Genomic DNA, 19,381 nt, shown 5'->3' with positions numbered 1-19,381 from the left:
AGCTGGAGGTACACACTGGGCTGGGCATCAAGGGGATAGGAGGGGAATTGGTGAATACTCTGCTGTGCTCAGTTACCCACAACCCAGCACGCAACCAGATTGTGAACCGAGTGTGAGTGTTTAACGTTGCCGGGAGATGTGACGATGGATGCTGGTGAGGATTACGTGGAGTTTTCAGACTGCAGGATCAGCTTTATCCCAGCTGCTCAGTGCTGTGGGTGTCGTTTCCCCCTGCAGAGAGGAACTCGTTTTCTTTCTATCCTTGTCAGTCCAGTAACCCCGGCTGACAGGGACGCTGGATCTCGTACATTCCTTGATAGAAGTTTATAGGGTTGGTAGAGTTGTAGAGTGGACAACCAGCACCTCTTTCCAAGGGGGACAGTGGCCGGCTAATGTATTTGTTGACTGGACATCTTTTGGAGGAAAGTATCAGACCATAAGATGGGAACAAAATTAGGCCATTTGGCTCATTGAGTCGGCTGTACCAATTCATAATGGCTGATCCATTTCCTTCTCAGCCCCAATCTCTTGCCTTCTGCCTGTGTCCCTTCATGTGCTGACTTGCCTGGAATACATCAACCTCTGCCTTATCGCCTCCACTACCACCTGTGGTAATGTGTTCTACAGATTCGCCACTCTGTGGCTAAGAAATTCCTCTTCAGGTCTGTTCAAAATGGAGGTTCGTCTATTCTGAGGCTGTGTCCTCTGGTTTTAGGAATGGAAGCATCCACTGCACATCCTCTCAAAATTCGATAGGTTTCAATGTGGTGTTTCGGTGTCGTAATACAATATTTGTGGTGCTATCACTCGCGTGCTTGATTGAGGTTTATCTAGCTTTTGACGTAAACGGCCCGGTGGCTGCTGAGTTGCAGTCATTAATCTGGAGGGAGAGGGTACATAATTGTCACGAATGTTGCTGGGACTTGAGAGCCTGAGTTATAAGGGAAGGTTGGCCGGGCTGGGACTTGATTCCTTGTAAAAGGTGCAGTTTCCTCCGTCATCCCAGTGGATGTACAGGTTAAGGCTAGTAAGTATGGGCAAGCTGTGTTGGCATCTGAAACACGCTGACAACTCCAGGCTTCTCTCAGTACGTCTTTGGGCTGTCATAGAACATTACAGCATAGGAACAGGCCTTTCAGGCCATCTACTCAACTGAGCAATTAATCTGCATCTATGTCCATATATACTTCTGTCAGATTTCCCCTCGGTCTGGTACACTTCAGGGATTACAGTGCTAATCCATTCAATCTTTTCCTATAACTCAGGTCCTCAAGTACTGGCAACATACTTGTCTGTTTTCTCTGCATTCTTTCAGTCTTATTGATACCTTCCCTGCACCAGGTGACCAGAACTGCACACGATATTCTAAATTCAGCCTCACCGACGTCATGTACTACTTCAACATAAACTGTTGTGCTCGGTTTTAGCATGGGTGTGCATCTTGGTTAGTATGAATGTGTTGGGCTGAATGGCCTGTTTCTGTACAGCATTACTCTCTGTAACTACGAGAAGTATCTGATGATTCTTCTAGTGGTTCTGTACATGCTCTGTTCCCACTTTACTCTCGGTGGGATCTGTGTACAGATTATTTGTTGTGTTTTCTCTTGTGTTGACCTGATCTTAAGTATTGTTTGCGAAGTGCTTATGTGCTATCCTTGGGTGTGAAGAATAAATGTTCTGCGTCGGTGTTCTCTTCCACAGCCTTGTTAACATTGCTACTGTGCTACTCTCTTTCAGAATGGCTCCCCGAAAAGGAAAGGAGAAGGAAGAGCAGGTGATCAGTTTGGGACCACAGGTGGCTGAGGGAGAGGACGTATTCGGAGTTTGCCACATCTTTGCGTCCTTCAGTGACACCTCCGTCCACGTAACGGACTTGTCTGGCAAGTGAGTAACCGATGTCACACGCCGTCACAGCAGATGTGGGATAAAAACACCAGACAGATCGATACGGGTGTCGGCAGCTGGAGGTACACACTGGGCTGGGCGTCATGGGGATAGGAGGGGAATTGGTGAGTGCTCTGCTGTGCTCAGTTACCCAGAACCCAGCACACAACCAGAGAGCTGAGTGTGTGTTTAACGTTGCCAGTAGATGTGACGATGGATGCTGGTGAGGATCACGTGGAGTGTTCAGACTGCAGGATCAGCTTTATCCCAGCTGCTCAGTGCTGTGGGTGTCGTTTCCCCCTGCAGAGAGGAATTCGTTTTCTCGTTATCCTTGTCAGTCCAGTAACCCCGGCTGACGGGGACGCTGGATCTCGTACATTCATTCCTTGATGGAAGTGTGTAGGGTTGTAAGAGGCATAGAGTGGACAGACAGCATCTCTTTCCTGGAGTGACAGTGGCCAATACCAGAGGGCATCTGATTAAGCTGATTGGAGGAAAGTATAGGTGGGATGTTGGGTTTTCACACAGAGTGGTGGGTGAGTGGACCACTGTGCCTGGGGTGGTGATGGAGACAGATACATTAGGGACATTTAAGAGACTCTCAGATAGACACGTGGATGATAGAAAATTGGAGGTTATGTGGGAGGAAACGGTTGGATTGACCTGGAGTAGGCAGGATATCATGGGCCGAAGGGTCTGTAGTGTTCTGTGTTCTAGCTTCATGACCTGACTGGGGGCCGGTGCACTGACTTCAGACAGTCAGCCGCAGAGCGAGCTGCCCCTTCACCTACTTCAGGGTTTTGAATTAATCTGTCTCTGAGACAAAGTTTGCAATCCGTAGACTGTCAAGACAGCAGGCTGGATACAGAGAGAAGTTTTCCCTTAGCAAAGGGTTGTCTACAGCCAGAATTCAATTCTTGAGATGCAAGAAAGGCTTTTTAGGGATGAGCTGTGGATTCTGTTCATTCAGAGGTGGGGTTCTCTGTCTGTAATCTGACAGCCATGTTGCTGAATATAGTGAAGGAAAAAAGGTTGCAGGAATGTCGGGGGGAGAACACAGAAATGATGTGTGTTGCAGACCAGCCAGGTTTGTATTGAGATGAGTCTTGACATGCTGCATATCCCGTTACTCATTTAATTCCCTCTGGTATCAGTTACAGAATATCTGGGGGAGGTGGCGGGGTTTATCACTCGGTGCCGTTTATGTCTCCCTTTGGATGTCAACTGCCCAGTGGTGGCAGACTTGCAGTCATTAAGCTGGAAAGGGAGCAAAGAAGATCTGTGTTGATGCTGTCAGAAGTTGAGGGTCTGAGTTCTGAGGGGAGGGTTGAGCAGGCCGGAACTGATTCCATGTAAAGTGCGCCGGCTTCCTCCCACGTTCCAAAGACACGTGATTGAGGGTTGGTAGGCTGTGCCAGTGCTATGTTGGCACAGGATACAGAGTGACGCTTGCCGGCTGCCCCAGCACATTGTCAGACTGTGTTAGTTGTTGGTGCAAAAAGCACCCATTTCACTGTATGTTTCGACGTAGATGTGACAAATAAAGCTAACCTTTAATACAGGAGTTCCCCCCGCCCTTTACAAAGGTAAAGTGTTACTATGAAACCTTTCTTATGCCGAAATGGCATAAAGCGAAGAACCATTAACTTATATGGGAACAATTTTCGTAAAAGCGAAAATCCTCTTTGTAATGCTAAAACAGGTTACTAACGTAGGCCTTTCGTAAAAGCGAAGCGGCGTACAGCGAACATCCGTAAAGTGGGGGACACGTGTATCTAGTGTGGACTGGAGGCTGTCCGAGAGGTGAGAGAAAAGGTTTAAAAGGACCTGGAGGCAAACATTTCAAAGTAAAATTTATTATCAGAGTACATGCACGTCACCTCATACGACCCTGAGATTCTTTCTCTGCGTACATAAGAAATTAGTTTTGAACATTTTGTTACAGAGGGTGGTGCTTAACGTGCAATAAGCTGCCAGAGGGATTTGAGGCAGGTTCAATGATAAGATTTAAAAGCTACTTGGAGTGGTGCGTGGATAGGCAATGTTAAAAGGGATTTGGAGCAATGGGATAGTATAAGTGGGCATCTTGGTTAGTATGAATATGTTGGGCTGAGCGGCCTGTTTCTATGTGGCATTCGTCTCTGTGATTATGGGCTCTGATGTGGTTGATACTCTGTTCTCACGTTACTGTTAAATGAGACCTTTCTCCGTACAAATTGCTTGTTGTGTTTTCTCTGTTGTGTTGACCTGATGTTGGGTATTGAATTGTTTGTCTAGTGTTTATGCGCTACACGCGTGCTGTATCGGTGTCCTCTTCCACAACCCCTGTTACATTGCTACTGTGCTACCCTCTTTCAGAATGGCTCCCCGAAAAGGAAAGGAGAAGAATGGAGAGCAGGTGATGACCACAGGTGGCTGAGGGGGAGAATGTATTCGAAGTTTTCAACGACACCTTTGCCCCCGTAACGGACCTGTCTAGCAAGTGAGTAACCAATCACACAGGCTCGGCAGCCATAGTGGGGTAAAAGCACCAGGCAGGAACATGGGGTGTCGGCAGCTGGAGGTACACACTGGGCTGGGCATCAAGGGGATAGGAGGGGAATTGGTGAACACTCTGCTGTGCTCAGTTACCCACAACCCAGCACACAACCAGATTGTGAACCGAGTGTGAGTGTTTAACGTTGCCGGTAGATGTGACGATGGATGCTGGTGAGGATTACGTGGAGTTTTCAGACTGCAGGATCAGCTTTATCCCAGCTGCTCAGTGCTGTGGGTGTCGTTTCCCCCTGCAGAGAGGAACTCGTTTTCTTTCTATCCTTGTCAGTCCAGTAACCCCGGCTGACAGGGACGCTGGATCTCGTACATTCCTTGATAGAAGTTTATAGGGTTGGTAGAGTTGTAGAGTGGACAACCAGCACCTCTTTCCAAGGGGGACAGTGGCCGGCTAATGTATTTGTTGACTGGACATCTTTTGGACGAAAGTATCAGACCATAAGATGGGAACAAAATTAGGCCATTTGGCTCATTGAGTCGGCTGTACCAATTCATAATGGCTGATCCATTTCCTTCTCAGCCCCAATCTCTTGCCTTCTGCCTGTGTCCCTTCATGTGCTGACTTGCCTGGAATACATCAACCTCTGCCTTATCGCCTCCACTACCACCTGTAGCAATGTGTTCTACAGATTCTCCACTCTGTGGCTAAGAAATTCCTCTTCAGGTCTGTTCAAAATGGAGGTTCGTCTATTCTGAGGCTGTGTCCTCTGGTTTTAGGAATGGAAGCATCCACTGCACATCCTCTCAAAATTCGATAGGTTTCAATGTGGTGTTTCGGTGTCGTAATACAATATTTGTGGTGCTATCACTCGCGTGCTTGATTGAGGTTTATCTAGCTTTTGACGTAAACGGCCCGGTGGCTGCTGAGTTGCAGTCATTAATCTGGAGGGAGAGGGTACATAATTGTCACGAATGTTGCTGGGACTTGAGAGCCTGAGTTATAAGGGAAGGTTGGCCGGGCTGGGACTTGATTCCTTGTAAAAGGTGCAGTTTCCTCCGTCATCCCAGTGGATGTACAGGTTAAGGCTAGTAAGTATGGGCAAGCTGTGTTGGCATCTGAAACACGCTGACAACTCCGGGCTTCTCTCAGTACGTCTTTGGGCTGTCATAGAACATTACAGCATAGGAACAGGCCTTTCAGGCCATCTACTCAACTGAGCAATTAATCTGCATCTATGTCCATGTATACTTCTGTCAGATTTCCCCTCGGTCTGGTACACTTCAGGGATTACAGTGCTAATCCATTCAATCTTTTCCTATAACTCAGGTCCTCAAGTACTGGCAACATACTTGTCTGTTTTCTCTGCATTCTTTCAGTCTTATTGATACCTTCCCTGCACCAGGTGACCAGAACTGCACACGATATTCTAAATTCAGCCTCACCGACGTCATGTACTACTTCAACATAAACTGTTGTGCTCGGTTTTAGCATGGGTGTGCATCTTGGTTAGTATGAATGTGTTGGGCTGAATGGCCTGTTTCTGTACAGCATTACTCTCTGTAACTACGAGAAGTATCTGATGATTCTTCTAGTGGTTCTGTACATGCTCTGTTCCCACTTTACTCTCGGTGGGATCTGTGTACAGATTATTTGTTGTGTTTTCTCTTGTGTTGACCTGATCTTAAATATTGTTTGCGAAGTGCTTATGTGCTATCCTTGGGTGTGAAGAATAAATGTTCTGCGTCGGTGTTCTCTTCCACAGCCTTGTTAACATTGCTACTGTGCTACTCTCTTTCAGAATGGCTCCCCGAAAAGGAAAGGAGAAGGAAGAGCAGGTGATCAGTTTGGGACCACAGGTGGCTGAGGGAGAGGACGTATTCGGAGTTTGCCACATCTTTGCGTCCTTCAGTGACACCTCCGTCCACGTAACGGACTTGTCTGGCAAGTGAGTAACCGATGTCACACGCCGTCACAGCAGATGTGGGATAAAAACACCAGACAGATCGATACGGGTGTCGGCAGCTGGAGGTACACACTGGGCTGGGCGTCATGGGGATAGGAGGGGAATTGGTGAGTGCTCTGCTGTGCTCAGTTACCCAGAACCCAGCACACAACCAGAGAGCTGAGTGTGTGTTTAACGTTGCCAGTAGATGTGACGATGGATGCTGGTGAGGATCACGTGGAGTGTTCAGACTGCAGGATCAGCTTTATCCCAGCTGCTCAGTGCTGTGGGTGTCGTTTCCCCCTGCAGAGAGGAATTCGTTTTCTCGTTATCCTTGTCAGTCCAGTAACCCCGGCTGACGGGGACGCTGGATCTCGTACATTCATTCCTTGATGGAAGTGTGTAGGGTTGTAAGAGGCATAGAGTGGACAGACAGCATCTCTTTCCTGGAGTGACAGTGGCCAATACCAGAGGGCATCTGATTAAGCTGATTGGAGGAAAGTATAGGTGGGATGTTGGGTTTTCACACAGAGTGGTGGGTGAGTGGACCACTGTGCCTGGGGTGGTGATGGAGACAGATACATTAGGGACATTTAAGAGACTCTCAGATAGACACGTGGATGATAGAAAATTGGAGGTTATGTGGGAGGAAACGGTTGGATTGACCTGGAGTAGGCAGGATATCATGGGCCGAAGGGTCTGTAGTGTTCTGTGTTCTAGCTTCATGACCTGACTGGGGGCCGGTACACTGACTTCAGACAGTCAGCCGCAGAGCGAGCTGCCCCTTCACCTACTTCAGGGTTTTGAATTAATCTGTCTCTGAGACAAAGTTTGCAATCCGTAGACTGTCAAGACAGCAGGCTGGATACAGAGAGAAGTTTTCCCTTAGCAAAGGGTTGTCTACAGCTTGAATTCAATTCTTGAGATGCAAGAAAGGCCTTTTAGGGATGAGCTGTGGATTCTGTTCATTCAGAGGTGGGGTTCTCTGTCTGTAATCTGACAGCCATGTTGCTGAATATAGTGAAGGAAAAAAGGTTGCAGGAATGTCGGGGGGAGAACACAGAAATGATGTGTGTTGCAGACCAGCCAGGTTTGTATTGAGATGAGTCTTGACATGCTGCATATCCCGTTACTCATTTAATTCCCTCTGGTATCAGTTACAGAATATCTGGGGGAGGTGGCGGGGTTTATCACTGGGTGCCGTTTATGTCTCCCTTTGGATGTCAACTGCCCTGTGGTGGCAGACTTGCAGTCATTAAGCTGGAAAGGGAGCAAAGAAGATCTGTGTTGATGCTGTCAGAAGTTGAGGGTCTGAGTTCTGAGGGGAGGTTTGAGCAGGGCGGAACTGATTCCATGTAAAGTGCGCCGGCTTCCTCCCACGTTCCAAAGACACGTGATTGAGGGTTAGTGGGCTGTGCCAGTGCTATGTTGGCACAGGATACAGAGTGACGCTTGCCGGCTGCCCCAGCGCATTGTTAGACTGTGTTAGTTGTTGGTGCAAAAAGCACCCATTTCACTGTATGTTTCGACGTAGATGTGACAAATAAAGCTAACCTTTAATACAGGAGTTCCCCCCGCCCTTTACAAAGGTAAAGTGTTACTATGAAACCTTTCTTATGCCGAAATGGCGTAAAGCGAAGAACCATTAACTTATATGGGAACAATTTTCGTAAAAGCGAAAATCCTCTTTGTAATGCTAAAACAGGTTACTAACGTAGGCCTTTCGTAAAAGCGAAGCGGCGTACAGCGAACATCCGTAAAGTGGGGGACACCTGTATCTAGTGTGGACTGGAGGCTGTCCGAGAGGTGAGAGAAAAGGTTTAAAAGGACCTGGAGGCAAACATTTCAAAGTAAAATTTATTATCAGAGTACATGCACGTCACCTCATACGACCCTGAGATTCTTTCTCTGCGTACATAAGAAATTAGTTTTGAACATTTTGTTACAGAGGGTGGTGCTTAACGTGCAATAAGCTGCCAGAGGGATTTGAGGCAGGTTCAATGATAAGATTTAAAAGCTACTTGGAGTGGTGCGTGGATAGGCAATGTTAAAAGGGATTTGGAGCAATGGGATAGTATAAGTGGGCATCTTGGTTAGTATGAATATGTTGGGCTGAGCGGCCTGTTTCTATGTGGCATTCGTCTCTGTGATTATGGGCTCTGATGTGGTTGATCTGTTCTCACGTTACTGTTAAATGAGACCTTTCTCCGTACAAATTGCTTGTTGTGTTTTCTCTGTTGTGTTGACCTGATGTTGGGTATTGAATTGTTTGTCTAGTGTTTATGCGCTACACGCGTGCTGTATCGGTGTCCTCTTCCACAACCCCTGTTACATTGCTACTGTGCTACCCTCTTTCAGAATGGCTCCCCGAAAAGGAAAGGAGAAGAATGGAGAGCAGGTGATGACCACAGGTGGCTGAGGGGGAGAATGTATTCGAAGTTTTCAACGACACCTTTGCCCCCGTAACGGACCTGTCTAGCAAGTGAGTAACCAATCACACAGGCTCGGCAGCCATAGTGGGGTAAAAGCACCAGGCAGGAACATGGGGTGTCGGCAGCTGGAGGTACACACTGGGCTGGGCATCAAGGGGATAGGAGGGGAATTGGTGAACACTCTGCTGTGCTCAGTTACCCACAACCCAGCACACAACCAGATTGTGAACCGAGTGTGAGTGTTTAACGTTGCCGGTAGATGTGACGATGGATGCTGGTGAGGATTACGTGGAGTTTTCAGACTGCAGGATCAGCTTTATCCCAGTTGCTCAGTGCTGTGGGTGTCGTTTCCCCCTGCAGAGAGGAACTCGTTTTCTTTCTATCCTTGTCAGTCCAGTAACCCCGGCTGACAGGGACGCTGGATCTCGTACATTCCTTGATAGAAGTTTATAGGGTTGGTAGAGTTGTAGAGTGGACAACCAGCACCTCTTTCCAAGGGGGACAGTGGCCGGCTAATGTATTTGTTGACTGGACATCTTTTGGACGAAAGTATCAGACCATAAGATGGGAACAAAATTAGGCCATTTGGCTCATTGAGTCGGCTGTACCAATTCATAATGGCTGATCCATTTCCTTCTCAGCCCCAATCTCTTGCCTTCTGCCTGTGTCCCTTCATGTGCTGACTTGCCTGGAATACATCAACCTCTGCCTTATCGCCTCCACTACCACCTGTGGTAATGTGTTCTACAGATTCGCCACTCTGTGGCTAAGAAATTCCTCTTCAGGTCTGTTCAAAATGGAGGTTCATCTATTCTGAGGCTGTGTCCTCTGGTTTTAGGAATGGAAGCATCCACTGCACATCCTCTCAAAATTCGATAGGTTTCAATGTGGTGTTTCGGTGTCGTAATACAATATTTGTGGTGCTATCACTCGCGTGCTTGATTGAGGTTTATCTAGCTTTTGACGTAAACGGCCCGGTGGCTGCTGTGTTGCAGTCATTAATCTGGAGGGAGAGGGTACATAATTGTCACGAATGTTGCTGGGACTTGAGAGCCTGAGTTATAAGGGAAGGTTGGCCGGGCTGGGACTTGATTCCTTGTAAAAGGTGCAGTTTCCTCCGTCATCCCAGTGGATGTACAGGTTAAGGCTAGTAAGTATGGGCAAGCTGTGTTGGCATCTGAAACACGCTGACAACTCCAGGCTTCTCTCAGTACGTCTTTGGGCTGTCATAGAACATTACAGCATAGGAACAGGCCTTTCAGGCCATCTACTCAACTGAGCAATTAATCTGCATCTATGTCCATGTATACTTCTGTCAGATTTCCCCTCGGTCTGGTACTCTTCAGGGATTACAGTGCTAATCCATTCAATCTTTTCCTATAACTCAGGTCCTCAAGTACTGGCAACATACTTGTCTGTTTTCTCTGCATTCTTTCAGTCTTATTGATACCTTCCCTGCACCAGGTGACCAGAACTGCACACGATATTCTAAATTCAGCCTCACCGACGTCATGTACTACTTCAACATAAACTGTTGTGCTCGGTTTTAGCATGGGTGTGCATCTTGGTTAGTATGAATGTGTTGGGCTGAATGGCCTGTTTCTGTACAGCATTACTCTCTGTAACTACGAGAAGTATCTGATGATTCTTCTAGTGGTTCTGTACATGTTCTGTTCCCACTTTACTCTCGGTGGGATCTGTGTACAGATTATTTGTTGTGTTTTCTCTTGTGTTGACCTGATCTTAAGTATTGTTTGCGAAGTGCTTATGTGCTATCCTTGGGTGTGAAGAATAAATGTTCTGCGTCGGTGTTCTCTTCCACAGCCTTGTTAACATTGCTACTGTGCTACTCTCTTTCAGAATGGCTCCCCGAAAAGGAAAGGAGAAGGAAGAGCAGGTGATCAGTTTGGGACCACAGGTGGCTGAGGGAGAGGACGTATTCGGAGTTTGCCACATCTTTGCGTCCTTCAGTGACACCTCCGTCCACGTAACGGACTTGTCTGGCAAGTGAGTAACCGATGTCACACGCCGTCACAGCAGATGTGGGATAAAAACACCAGACAGATCGATACGGGTGTCGGCAGCTGGAGGTACACACTGGGCTGGGCGTCATGGGGATAGGAGGGGAATTGGTGAGTGCTCTGCTGTGCTCAGTTACCCAGAACCCAGCACACAACCAGAGAGCTGAGTGTGTGTTTAACGTTGCCAGTAGATGTGACGATGGATGCTGGTGAGGATCACATGGAGTGTTCAGACTGCAGGATCAGCTTTATCCCAGCTGCTCAGTGCTGTGGGTGTCGTTTCCCCCTGCAGAGAGGAATTCGTTTTCTCGTTATCCTTGTCAGTCCAGTAACCCCGGCTGACGGGGACGCTGGATCTCGTACATTCATTCCTTGATGGAAGTGTGTAGGGTTGTAAGAGGCATAGAGTGGACAGACAGCATCTCTTTCCTGGAGTGACAGTGGCCAATACCAGAGGGCATCTGATTAAGCTGATTGGAGGAAAGTATAGGTGGGATTGTTTCATTGGACTTGTTCAAACAATAAAGAATGAAAATGGTTAATGAAGTAGTGAAAGACATAATACTACATCTCAACCATGCACTGAGTCAAGGTTCACAACACTGCCAAAGGGAACTGCGTATATCTGATAGCTTTCCCAGTCTCCCTCCTCACGTCCTTGTATCTATCCTGGGCTCTTAGCAGTGGTTGCGACCCAGCCAAAGCGAAATTTCCACCTTGCAGAAAGAATTTGTCCCTTTTTATACCCTTCAAAAATCTAACACGACTTTCACGCAGACACTTTCTATTTATCAGTGGTTCCTTGTCCCTTGCTCCGCTTGGCTTGGGTGGCTCTTTAAAGAGGAAAGCATTCTTCTCTGGTATCCAGTCTCATGTTAGTCGGCTCTGTAAAGAGGAAAGCATTCTCTGTATCCAGTCTTCATGTGTGTCTCCACACTGCCACCACATTACAAGCTAGACACCATGTTGCAAACTTCCATTTTGTCTTGCTCATCTTGGCACATACCAGGAGGAATCCTGACAGAAACCTTTTGTAATTGCATAGAGAGGAGCTGAAAGTCCTCTGATCTTTTCATTTCCCCTGGTATCAGTGACAGTATCAATGGGGAGGTGGGTGCCCTGTTATTTGGTGTTATCTAAGTCTGGATGTAAATAGCCCCTTGGTTGCTGTATTGCAGTCCTTACATTGGAAAGAGAGCAAAGATTTTCAATAATTTTGCCAGGACTTGAGGGCCTGAGGTATAGGGAGAGGGTGGCACTTTGGAACGGCCTAATAGAGCTTGTACAGTCATGAGGGATATAGACGGATTCACTGTCTCTTTTCTTCCCCAGAGAAAGGGAATCAAAATCTGGCAGGTTTAAGGTGAGAGGTGAAAGATTTACAAAAAGCTGAGGGGCACTCAAGAGAGCTGATCCTTATGTGGAGTGAGCTGTCAGAGGAGGTGATTGACGAAGATCTACTAAGAAGATTTAAGTTATTTGGGCAGGTGTGTGGTTAGGAAAGGGATATGTGCCAATGGTACTGGATTAGCAAGGATGAGGTGGCCTATATTGTGAGTGTGTGTGTGTGTGTGTGCGTGTGTGTGTAATTAATCTGTGACTGGCAAAACTCACCTGATTCCCTTGCTAAGCCATATTCAGTTTCCATGTTGCTGTAGTACCTTACCTTGTACATATTGTGTTTTCTCTATAGTGGCCAGACCGTGGGTATTTAATCATTTGTATAGCATCTTAGAGATAGCGCCAGGTGTCATGGGTTCCCCTTCTGCCTCTGTCCATTTCTAAAGTTCTTGTTGCATTGAATCGTACATCTCCACAGCGCAGAAGCAGCACCTTTGGCCCATTTAGTCTGTTGTGAACTGTTACTCTGCCCAGTCCCGTTGATCTGCACCCCGACTATCTCTCCCCCTCCCATCCATGTACTTCTCCAACCTTCAGTGTTGAAATCGTTCTCGCATCCAGCACTTCTGCTGGCAACTCATTCCACACTCTCACAGCCCTCTGTTCCCCATAAGCATTTCACCTTTCACCCTTAACCCATGAACTTGTCGTAGTCTCAACCAACCTCAGTGGAAAAACCCCATCTCTACTCCTCATAATTTTATATACCTCTCACATCTCCCCTCAATATTGTAAGTTCTAGAGAATCAAGTCCTAACCTATTCATCTTTCCCCTGTAACTCAGGCACTCAAGTCCCTGCAACATCCTTGTAGATTTTCTCTATACTCTTACAGTCTTAATGATATCTTTGCTGCTGTGCTGCCTTCTTTCAGAATGACTCCCCAAAAATGACAGGAGAAAGAAGAACAGGTGATCAGTTTGGGACCACAGGTGGCTGAGAGGGAGAATGTATTTGGAGTTTGCCACATCTTTGCTTCCTTCATCGACACCTTTGTCCACGTAACGGACCTGTCCGGCAAGTGAGTAACCAATGACACACAGTCTCTCATGCGTAGTGGGGTAAAAACATCAGACAGCAACGTAGGGTGTCGGCAGCTGGAGGTACACACTGGGCCGGGCATCATGGGGACAGGAGGGGAATTGGTGAGTACTCTGCTGTGCTCAGTTACCCAGAACCCAGCACACGACCAGAGAACTGAGTGTGAGTGTTTAACGTTGCCAGTAGATGTAAAGATGGATGCTGTTGATGATCACGTGGAGTGTTCAGACTGCAGGATCAGCTTTATCCCAGCTGCTCAGTGCTGTGGGTGTTGTTTCCCCCTGCGGAGAGGAACTCGTTTTCTCGTTATCCTTGTCAGTCCAGTAACCCCGGCTTATGGGGACGCTGGATCTCGTACATTCCTGTTGCCTGTTCTGTGGCACTGAGGACAATAGAAAAATTCCTTGCGTATGAGGAATGAGACTGGAGACAGTGATATGTGGAGAGGGTGTGGAGAAATTATCTGTAGTTAACACCATCTTCCTCTCTTTTTCTATTCCCCAGTCTGGTTTCACCTCTTACCCTTTCTACTCACCTGATCATCATTCCATCCTTCCCTTTCTTTCACAGTCTAGTCTACTCTTAAGAGATTCCTTCTTCAGCCCTTTACCTTTTCCGCTTATCACCCTTCCTCCCCACTCCTCCCCAGCAACTGCATCCCCTCTACCCTCCCCTATCACCTCCCAGCTTGTACTCCTCCCTCTACCACCAACTTCTCAGTCTGGCTCACTTTCCAGTCCTGAAGGAAGGTCCTGGCCTGAAACGTCTGTTTATTCATTTCCATAGATGGTGCCTGACCTGAGTTCCACCTGAACTTTGTGCTAAGTTACAGTTTATTGTGTGCACAAGTATGGTGAAGTGAAAAACTTGCTGGCAGCTTGAAGATGCTGGCAGCATTGGTATAATAGAGCATCCCGGTCGCGTAGTGGTTAGTGTGACGCTATTAGCGTTGGAGTTCAGCCTTCATCTCCGGTGCTGTCTGTAAGGACTTTGCATGTAGATTTCCTCTGGGTGTTCCAGTTTCTTCCTATGTTCAGATGTACTGGTTAGTAGGTTAATTGGTCATGGTAAATTGTCCCATGTTTAGGCTAGGAGTTAAGTCGAGGGCCTGTTCTGTACTATATCTCTAATATACATAAATTATACAGATTATTCAAGACACTGAAGAATAAAACGATGTGTGGTGGGGGGGAGTCTCATAAGACTACAGATGTGGAATTTTGGGCAAGATGCAGAATGCTGGGGGAACTTGGTGGGAAAATGTTTTGTCTTGAGACCCTTCATCTGCACCCAGGTAAGGGATCTCAACCTGAAAAGTTGGAGAAAACAAGGATGTTCCTATAGGAACAACTGAATTGTGATTAACAATCAACAAAACCCAGGGGTGAGCTGTATGCAGCCTGCAAGGGCTGCTTCGCTGCTGTGGCAACTTAGCGTGCCCGCAATTTACTAACCCAACCAGTATGTCTTCAGGAAGCTGCAGCACCCAGAGGAGACCTGTGCCATTACCAGGAGAACATACTGATGACACAAAGGTCGGGGGTATTGTGGATAGATAGTGTGGAGGGCTGTCAGGTTACAACAGGACATTGATAGAATGCAAAATTGGGCTGAGGAGTGGCAGATGGAGTTCAACACAGATAAGTGTGAGCTGGTTTATTTTGGTAGGTCAAATATGATGGCAGAATATAGTATTAATGGTAAGACACTTGGCAGTGTGGAGGATCAGAAGGATCTTGGGGTCCGAGTCCTTAGGACACTCAAAGCAGCTGTGCAGGTTGACTCTGTGGTTGAGAAGCATACGGTGTATTGGCCTTCATCAATCGTGGAATTGAATTTAGCAGCCGAGGGGTAATGTTGCAGCTATATAGGACCCTGGTCACGTCCTACTTGGAGTACTGTGCTCAATTCTGGTCGCCTCACTACAGGAAGGATGTGGAAACCATAGAAAGGGTGCAGAGGAGATTTACAAGGATGTTGCCTGGCTTTATGAAAACAGGTTGAATGAACTCGGCCTTTTCTACTTAGAACTGTGGAGGATGAGAGGTGACCTGATAGAGGTGTATAAGATGATGAGAGGCATTGATCGTGTGGATAGTCAGAGGCTTTTTCCCAGGGCTGAAATGGCTAGCACGAGAGGATACAGTTTTAAGGTGCATGGAACTAGGTACAGAGGAGATGTCAGGTGGAAGTTTTTTTTTATGCAGAGAGTGGTGAGTACATGGAATGGGCTGCCAGTGACAGTGGTGGAGGCGGAAACGATAAGGTCTTTTAAGAGATTCCTAATGGCTACATGGAGCTTAGAAAAATAGAGGGCTATGGGTAAAGCCTAGGTAATTCTAAAGCAGGGACATGTACAGCACAGCTTTGTGGGCTGAAGAGCCTGTATTGTGTCTACAATACAATATGTGTACAAGCCCCTTGCAGCTAGTAGTGGGAATTGAACCTGATCTCGGGCACTGCATTGCACTAGCCACTATGCTACCGTGCTGTCCTACCATTAATGTAGAACACAAACACCCATACAGCACAGGAAGCGATACTTTGTTCCACAATGATGTACCAAACTAATTGGATTAAAATGAAATAGCTACCACAAGTAATCCCTTCTACCTGCATGAAACAAGGCATTATGCTAACTGTTACAGGACTGTTCCATGTTTTTCCAATGTGATCATTTTAACTGATCAAAAACTGCCAATCTTTCTCATCTGCCTTTCACATGGTAGCCGTGGTCTTGTCTTGTAAACAATTGTGCCCTGAATTCCTCCTTCCCTCATCTCTGCAGCTTCAGCTTACTGTCTTTCTCAGTCCTGAAGGAGCCTGACTGGAAACGTTGACTGTTCTTTGGTATGGAAGCTTTGCTGATGGGTTATGACGCTGCGAGAACCCTGGTGCTGCACTGGATACTTGTGAAGATGGACGTACATTTCCATATCTGTGGACCAAGCTGGATCTTTCCACCCCTGTACAGCCCTTGTAGACTATCTCAAAGCACTCCTCCTCAACTTCCGGCAGCACTCCTGATCTACAGGCTTGCAGTGCAGAGGGCGTGTGGGTTGCTCGGGGGATTGCCTAGTGGGCCTGCTCCTGATATGGCCATTCATGGGCTGCCCACTCCTCTTTGGGGTTACATCCATGCCTGGGTGTGTTCGGAGAGGGACTGAGAATGGTGTCCCTCTCCCCTGAATTGAGTATTTGGTAGACAATGGGAATTGTATTTTAATTTGAAATTGTTATTAGATTTGTAAACCCCTGCTAGTTGTATGTACGGTTTTTTGAGATTCAATAAAGTTGCAAGGTTGTAAAAAGAGAGGACCAGGCGGGTGTGATGTCTATGAACAGTAACTGAGCTCACTGACATGTTTCCTTCCGAACTGCTGAGATACCCTTCCCCTGTCCTCTCTCTGACTTTGAACACCAGTCTGATGTCTATTCCCTCACTGGTTGCTGAGTTAAAAAAATACATCTTCAAGTTTATTGTCACTGGACTGTATATATATACAACCAAAAGAAACTACATTCCTCTGGACCACAGTGCACAATACATATCTCACACAGCACATAAAATATTACCCCAAATATATTTCAAAATGCATGTAGGGTGCAGTGGAGGTACAAGATTGGTGGTGGCAGGCTACAGTGTATGTGTAGTGTTTGTGGGCTGTTCTGAATCTAATGGTGAAGGGGAAAAAGCTGTGGGTCTTCAAACTCCTGTACCACCTCTGGTGCCAGTGAAATGGGTGTCCAGGATGGTGAGAGCCCTTAATGCCACCTTCTTGAGGCATCATCTTTGAAGATGTCTTCGATGGATGATTTTTTAAATATATATATAGTAATATATGTGGCTCTTTTATTAAAGCATTACATATCAAGTAGTGATGAGCCTGCCATAAATAATATAAGATATATGTAACAACTATAATGTGATCTGAAAATGTCTGTGATTTCTACGGGTGACAAAGTCACGTGTGCTGCTAATACTGCTGTGTGCTAATACCACATCCATAATTTAAATTTTTTTAATTTATTAAATTTTAGAAAATTACAAAGAATAAATATGATGATAAAATAGTAAGAAAAATAATATTAACCCTCCCCCCCCCCTTAACCCTTATCTAAAGAAAGAAAGAAAAAAAGAAGAGAAAGATTGCCTGGTTATTGGAGGATCCCCACATGCTCCATGGAGCATTTTAATATTTATTTTTACTTTCCCCAATTACTTTATAATTTTATCTTCAAAGGACCTATGTATTTAGTCCTGTCTTTTGTAAGTATGGGAGCCAAATTTTCAAAAATGTATCATTCATTTCTTAGATTGTATGTAATTTTTTCAAGTGGAATACAACTATGTATTTCATTATTCCAACAATCCATAGTTAAATATAAATCAGATTTCCAAGTAACTGCGATAACTCTTTTGGCTCCTGCCAATGCAATTTTTATAAATTTTTTCTGATACTTATTCAATTTAAGTTTTGGTATTGTCCCTTCAATGTCTCCTAATAAAAATAATACTGGACTATGTGGGAGTTATACTCCAGTAATTTGTTCCAATAAAAGTCTTAGATTTATCCAAAATGGTTGAATTTTAAAACAAGACCAAGTAGAATGTAAAAAAGTACCAATTTCTTGATTACATCGAAAACATTGGTCAGACATATTTGAATTTAATCTATTTATTTTCTGTGGTGTTATATATAATTGATGTAAAAAAATTATATTATATTAATCTAAGTTGAACATTTATTGTATTTCTCAAACTATAAGAACATAATCTTGACCAGTTTTTCCATCAATTATAACATTCAAATCAGATTCCCATTTTTGTCTTGATTTATGAATTCCTGATTTAATTGTCTGTTTTTGAATCAAATTATACATACAAGATGTAAATTTTTTAATTTTTCCTTTTTGAATTAATATTTCTATTTCACTAGGTTTTGGCATCAACATTGTTTGTCCCAGCTTTTCTCGTAAATAAGCATCTAATTGAAAATAACAGAAAAGAGTGTTATTTGATATTTTATATTTGTTTTTTAATTGATCAAATGACATCAATATACCTCCTTCAAAACAATCACCTATATATTTAATCCCCTTTTGGAACCAATTATGTAAAAGTTTATTATCCATTGTAAAAGGAATAAGTCTTTTGAATGAAAGTTCTTTTTGCTAATAAAGATTTCTTTATCATCGTCCATATTTACCTTATTCCATAAATCAATCAAGTGTCTTAATATAGGAGATTCTTTTTTTTCCCGTATCCATTTGGATTTCCATTTATATATAAAATCTTCTGGTATGTTTTCTCCTATCTAATTCTATTCAAATCCATCCCGGTTTTTCTTCATCAAAAAAAGATGCAATAAATTGATTTGCTTTATAATAATTCTTAAAATTTGGAAGTTGTAACCCTCCTAAATCAAATTTACATGTCAATTTTTCCGATGATATTCTTGACATCTTTCCAAAGAAATTTCCTTACATATTTATTCCATTCTTGAAAAAACTTCTGAGGTAATTGTATTGGTAAAGTTTGGAATAAATATTGCAATCTAGGAAATTATTCATTTTTACAGCATTAACTACCTATTAATGTTATTGGTAACATCATCCATTTATCAAGATCCTCTTATTTTTTTTAATAATGGCAAATAATTTTGTTTATATAAATTTTTTACATCATTAGCGACTCATACCTAAATATTTTATCCCATTTATTGGCCATCGAAATTGAGTTACTAATCGACATTGATTATAATTTCCTTTGGTAAGGGGTAAAATTTCACTTTTATCCTAATATACACTTTATACCCTGATACTTTCCCATATTCTTCCAATCTAAAAGATAATCTTTGCAAAGATTGCAATGGGTTTGTTAAATAAATCAAAACATCATCAGCAAATAAATTAATCTTATAAAGCCTACAGCGTCTGAATCTGTTCTAATTCAGCTAATGGTTCTATTGCCAATACAAATAAAGCAGGTGATGGGCAGCCTTGTCTAGTTGACCTCGTTAAGCAAAATGGTGTTGAAATCTGACCATTTGTAACTACTTTAGCTTGAGGATTAGTATTTAAGGTTTCAATCCATTGTATAAAAGATTTTCCTAACTCATATTTTTCCAATACCTTAAATAAAAAATCCCATTCCAATCTATCAA

At 44.6% G+C, this 19,381-nt stretch overlaps 1 long non-coding RNA gene across 4 annotated transcripts in view; it reads left to right on the top strand.

Moving 5' to 3' along the window:
- Nucleotides 1-18,856, top strand: part of LOC132405673 (uncharacterized) — a 50,484-nt gene extending 31,628 nt beyond the window's left edge. For 3 of the 4 annotated variants that reach the window (XR_009515942.1, XR_009515943.1, XR_009515944.1), the window contains 6 exons: nucleotides 1,738-1,884; nucleotides 4,243-4,366; nucleotides 6,177-8,802; nucleotides 10,613-10,759; nucleotides 13,048-13,194; nucleotides 16,003-18,855. This is a non-coding gene — a long non-coding RNA (uncharacterized LOC132405673). Of the gene's footprint in view, nucleotides 1-1,737; nucleotides 1,885-4,242; nucleotides 4,367-6,176; nucleotides 8,803-9,393; nucleotides 9,538-10,612; nucleotides 10,760-13,047; nucleotides 13,195-16,002 lie in introns of all 4 variants that reach the window. The other variant, XR_009515941.1, reaches the window with a different exon arrangement.
- The last annotated feature ends 525 nt before the right edge of the window (nucleotides 18,857-19,381 follow it).

This window comes from Hypanus sabinus, chromosome 15 (genome assembly GCF_030144855.1).
Source record: "Hypanus sabinus isolate sHypSab1 chromosome 15, sHypSab1.hap1, whole genome shotgun sequence".
In the NCBI taxonomy this organism is placed as follows: Eukaryota; Metazoa; Chordata; class Chondrichthyes; order Myliobatiformes; family Dasyatidae; genus Hypanus; species Hypanus sabinus.
The sequence above is the reverse complement of the archived record's forward strand: the minus strand, read 5'-3'. Positions and strand labels throughout refer to the sequence as shown.